The following is a 6,000-nucleotide window of genomic DNA, read 5'->3' on the forward strand; positions in this document are numbered from 1 at the left end:
AGATTGAACCTTTTCTGTCCAAACAATGATGAAGAGTTAAATAGAGTGTGAAACATCTTCCCCCACAGTCCCATAAAAGGCCAATTTACACAGATCATTTACCCACAGTTCAATCACACAACACTGAGCCTCGCGGCCAGCTGTCACCCAGGCTGCTGGCAAACATGCAGCCCTGCCAGTGGGAGGGGATTGTCTCTATGTGCTCACGCGTATAAGAAAAAAAAAAAAAAAGAAATAGGGGGACACCCAAGGGTGCTTTTCAGAGCTTATGCATGGATATGTGTTTGTGTTTTACTGCTAATGTTGCTCTCTGCATGTATTTGTGATCATTTTTATGTTTATTGTTAGTGTTGATGGTCTCTAGAATTACTCGTCCATGGAAGTTTGAGCTGGAGGTTGTTTCTTCCAAAGGTTAAACAGCACAAACACAGGTCACAGGGGATGAACGGAAGACGCACAGAGTGCTAATGTGCTGTATGTCTGTGCATGTGGTAGAGGGCAGGATTATTGATTCATGTCATAGCATTTGTTTACTTATAAATGATGACGTGGATGAAACAGCGAGATAGATACTAAGAAGAGTTAACGAAGACTATTGGACTTTTGTAGAATAAAATGCATTATTCCTTTGTTAAATATAAAGTTGAATGAACAAAAAAACTGTTTTTAATCATCATAACATATATAACATCATAGCAATCATAAACTTAATTTAATCATACATGCCCAGTGTTTCTTTCATAAATATCTTGAAGTCTAACTAAAAGCATGTAAAACAATCAAGAAAAGACCCAGCAAGTTTATTCTGGAGTAACCGGTCTTTATTATTTTAGCTTTACACGGTGCTCATGTACCTCTGGTCACCTTGTTGTACAGCCATTCAATGACTCAAATGACTCAGATTGCTGACTTTATGACCGTCACTGATGCTGCTGTTACACTATGTTTAGCACCCACTCTTATCCCATTATTACTGAACAAAGTCTAAGTTTATTCTCAGCTCAGTACACTGAGAGGTTTTACTGCTAAAGGGTGACACAGTCTGGTGTGAGTACAAGTTTATGATAATGGCTAGTGCTGGTTAATTTGAGCGTGTAACTGCTTTTACTGAGTCACATTTACTGAAATTTGAGCTTAAAAGTTCACTTTGGATATATAAAAGGTACTTTGATCAAATTATTTCAATAAAATCCACTCACCTAAGCTAATTTTTCAATGGACTGGCATGGGTCTTTATCAGTTCTTCAATTCTATTTGACTCAGTTGTTTTTGGTGATTAAAACGATCTGGAATTGGAAGCTGACTTTAGAATTTGTGATAGAGACTGATTTAATTAAATATTTTAGGACATAAAAAGGTAAAAATGTAAATAAATTGATACCGTGCAGTTGATTACTACACCTTTATCCTTAAAATAAACTAGCTGATGAAATGCAATCAGTGAGAGTGTGAGCTGATAGCAATGGCTGGTCACATAAAGGAAACAGTAGAGTGGTGTTGGATGGACTTTTACATCAGAGTCCACAGCTCACAGCGTCCACACATCAGCTTTGTCAGGCATCAGCAGGATTAACCCTTTGTCTTATGTAAACCATAAACTTTCTGTATATTGCTTAATTGCTTCAAAAGGAAGTCTGGAAGAAGATGTAGACTCTTGTTAAACATGGAAATGTTTGTATCTTCATAAAATGACCAAATTCACATTTCACATTAACTCTGTTGTTCTAGAATCAGAAATAAGATGCTGCTGTTTCTCAAAAACTCAAAAGCAGGATTCATTTATTGATGAGAAATCTCATTAAAGGTTGATATAATTAAAATTATTCAAATTATTATTTTTTTTGCAAATCTTTCTTCCATATTACCTTATTGTCACTACCAACAAATCATTTTGGCTACTCTGGAGCCCAAGCTTCAAGCAACTCTGGCACAGTATCAGTTCTCAAAAATACAAGCCAGACAACTTATGTATAAAATGTTTAGATATCTTTATTGCAGAATATAATTTAAGTGAGGTGTTACTCCAACAGCAGTAGCAGCATGTATGTGGCAGAGAGTAGAAGGGCATGACTGATAGATGGCATGTAGAGTGTGAGGCACATCATATATGAAGTAGCAGTGTATCTCAAGTTGACTGCCTGAACTATCTTGCAGGCTTCACTCCATTAACAGCTGGATATGTACACAACATAACAAGTAGACATTCAGGAACATGTGTACCCATTTGGGGTTGTGTTTGTGGCCACTTGAAGAAAACTGGCTCAATTTGCAATTCTTAAAATCTTTGTGGATTCTGACTGTTGATTAGTCATAAGTTAGTGTGGAGTAACTAACTGTAGCTGTTTTGATATGACCCTAATGTTTTCAGAACATTTTCTGGAGGTGATGCAAGAAAGAATGCACATGTTCAAATCAATTGTACAGGAAAGTTTGTCAAGTTTACGCAATAGTCTCCCTGTTATGAAGTCAAGAAAATGTCTAAATGACTAAATGTTTGATTAAAGGAAGCAACTCTATAGAGAGCTGACAGCAAATAAGTGTGCATGCTGATGGCATTTGCTGGTTTACAATTTTTTTCTTCTGGCTTGGATTACATGTTATTGCTTTTCATATTGCTGATATACAAGTTTTCAGGGGCTATGGCTGAAGGACCCAAAAGCATGACAAGAGCAGGAGGCAAGCAGGTGAAGAAAACCAAAGCACTTCTTGGCCAGAAGTAAAGAATCAAAATTATTATCCTTGGAATAATCATTTAAAAAAAGGCACAATGGTAAAGAACAAAACACAGAAAGTTCTCAAAGGTGAGGATCTGGCACTGAACAAAGGAAACCGTGAGTTACATACTGAGTAGGAGATTACTGATGTGGTGTGTGTGGCTATCAGCAAACTAGGGTGGTGTGGAGTCATTCACAACAGAAAACAGTCCACTGGATGGTCATGCAGCCATTTGGAAGTAGTGTTTGAAATCTCATTAATTAAATAGTGCATTACAAAATCAAAATCAAAAGCAGTGCAAAGAAGCGGTACACTGTAGTAGAAATAAATCATCATGCATTTTTCCCATGAACCAGGAGCTGATGGAGTGTACTAATGCCTAAGCTATGGCTAGCTGGCGTTCACATTGGTATATCATTAACATAAGAATGTACAAACATAAGAATGTCTGATGTGCATATTATATTCCTGACACATCTCAACCATGTCTGAGATGAAAAACGAAAAGAAATTATCTGTAAAATATGTATAGCAACCATATTTGAAGCTTATTCAGTTAAAGTAGAGGTTCAACAAAAATTTAAAAAAGGAAAAACAAAAAAAAAAGAAGATGTTTACTGTTGTGTAATATTTACCTAGTAATATTTACCTAGTATTGTTGTAATACATTTCGCTTCCAAAATATCTGAATGCTAGATATGAGAATGGAGCCACTTTGGCGTTTGTTAACCAATAATTAAGTTTTGACATATTTTTGTTGATATTAATTCATTATTACTAGATTGAAGAATATTACATTGTTAGAGCTGCAGACAATGCCCATATAGGTGTCTACCGTTCAATAAAAAATGCAGTTGTACCTATGCTGTGTTTTTGTCATTAAGTTTTATGCTAGTGTTGTGGAAAGAGATGCCAAATGCAACATATCCCCAGCCAAAAACAGCGATTCCCTGCGATTAGGTTTCTACATATCTGGTGTAATTACTGATTGTGAAGCACTGCTGCGTTCAGCTAGTGTCTGACATGTATCATCAGCCGTCTATCCTTATCCACTAATGAGTTCTCCACATTGTGAACACTATAGATTGAGTGGGTGAACAAGTGGGCAATTTGAACACAGCCTCGGATCTGGTGGAAAACAAGAAAAGGAAGCAAAACTAAGCAGACCGGGATACAGCTACCACAAAGTAAAGCATGAAATTAAGCAAATACTAACCCAACTAAAACAGGACTTTTAACAAAACAATAGAAGTATGACAAAACCAAGACCTAACCTAAATAAGCCTGTAGATCTTCACAGAACGTATAGTTAGGACCAGTGAAGCATGAGAAAACTCAGAGACTATGACACAGTATAGATGAATACACAATCACCATTAATGATAAATTATCCTTTGGTACCGCTGATGTCCTGTAAATTGTACATTGCACCATTCTTGTTTATTTGCAGTTTGGAGAGAATATCTCACACAGAATTTTCTAATGACTAATGACAAATGACAGGTGTGAAAATAACTTTTACATGTCCTTTGGTGCTGAGGGGGACAGGGCCAAAACGATCAGAGAGGTGCTAAAAGCTCTCATTTTTTATATTTACTACATCACTATGAATGACTCTTTTGACATTAGATTAAATTGACTCATTATCAAAAAAGCCCCACTATTTTTTTTTAAATTCCGATGTATTCTACTTTCACACCTATCATCCATAAATAAAACTGACTAAGCATATAATAGTGATCACTATTATATACTTAGTCAGTTTGACTGTATCGTTTGTGGATGATCTTTCCCATTGAAAAAAGGCAGGTGAAAGAAGTAGAACTAAATGGTTCAATCAATTTTTTTTTTTAAATGTTTGTTTTTGAAATACTCATTTCAGCCACAAAATGGTGAATAGACTCATTAAACCTTAATGGTAAAATTGTCCCAACTATTCTGTTTTAAAATAATTTTCCAAGTGAAAATAAACATTTTTCAACTAACCAATTTCTGAAATTGGTTAGTATTTCAATTTCGAAATTGGTTAGTCGCTGAAAATCTTAATGCTGGCTATTGCAGAGCGGTGTCAGAAAGCACAGTGCTATGCTGCTCCCTGAATATGGGACCATTTAGAGTGCATATTCTGACCCGAGTGTTAGAATTGGACTAAACAGCAATGGTAGACGTTGCCCTGCTTTGATGAATCATGTGGATGACCAGTTATATGTTCATTTTTGCACTGCAGTACAGCCAGAGCTACTTGCACTCCAGCACACAAAAACTGCCCACACCTGCGTGGCCTGTAGTGCCTCATAGACAAACAGAGAGGCAGGGCCTCATATTCCTGTTGTTGGAATCTTATCTTGAGTAAACGCGAGTCCACACATTTGTCTGTCTCTCTGCCTGCTAGAGAGCTGTTGGAATGACCAGGTCAGCACTTCACCTGGATCACCTCGCCATTTACCTGCCGTCCCCATTACACTTCCGGTGCCACCTATCCCGAATGTTACACTCTCTCCTCTTTGTTTTTCTGTACTTACTTGCGATGAACATTGTGTGACACGAGGACAGCATTTTCAGGTAGTATTAGTATTTTTGTAATTGTCTAATTTGAAAATGAGCTTTCACTTTAACATAGTTCTGCTCCTCTTTATTGTTTCTGATTGTGACTGATGTCCATTGATTTCCTCTGTTAGAGTAGCACCTAATGGATCAGACAGCGACATGATCATTGCCACTGCTTGATGTGACTTGAACATGAACAAGTGCCTTGGTTAGGAGAAGGGGTATAGGGAAGGTCAGGTAGTCACAGTCTCACATATATATGATTCGGATATATAATATGTTTCTGGTGGCTGACTTGATGGTTGGATTCTTGGGTCACCTACAACACGGGTATCGTTCACTCAGAAACAGAATTTCTCAGTTGTACAACTCTCAGCTGGTGGAATTTTTGCTGCATGTTCCCCTCCTCTATCTTTATAAATCTCCTATTGAAAGTATACGGAGCATCATGAAGAGGAGAATCAGATAACAACCACTAATGATGAGGAGCTGTAATCTTGGATTCAGCAAGAATGGACACGATTCCTCTGAGAAACTCTAACAGTTAGTATTAATATGTGTAATTAAAAAGAAGGCTGACACTTCTCCAACTTTCTTTGAGTGTGTTGATGCTTCAAAATTTTAAGATTCTTTCAAATTTACTAAATATAATAAAAGTTGGTCGGGTGAAAACATAGGAAATTGTTTCTTTTGCACTTTTATGTTGTTGTTTTTGTTGCATATTAGAAAACATTCATG

Source organism: Leuresthes tenuis, unplaced genomic scaffold (assembly GCF_036924035.1).
Source record: "Leuresthes tenuis unplaced genomic scaffold, fLeuTen1.0.hap1 SCAF_16, whole genome shotgun sequence".
Classification (NCBI taxonomy): domain Eukaryota; kingdom Metazoa; phylum Chordata; class Actinopteri; order Atheriniformes; family Atherinopsidae; genus Leuresthes; species Leuresthes tenuis.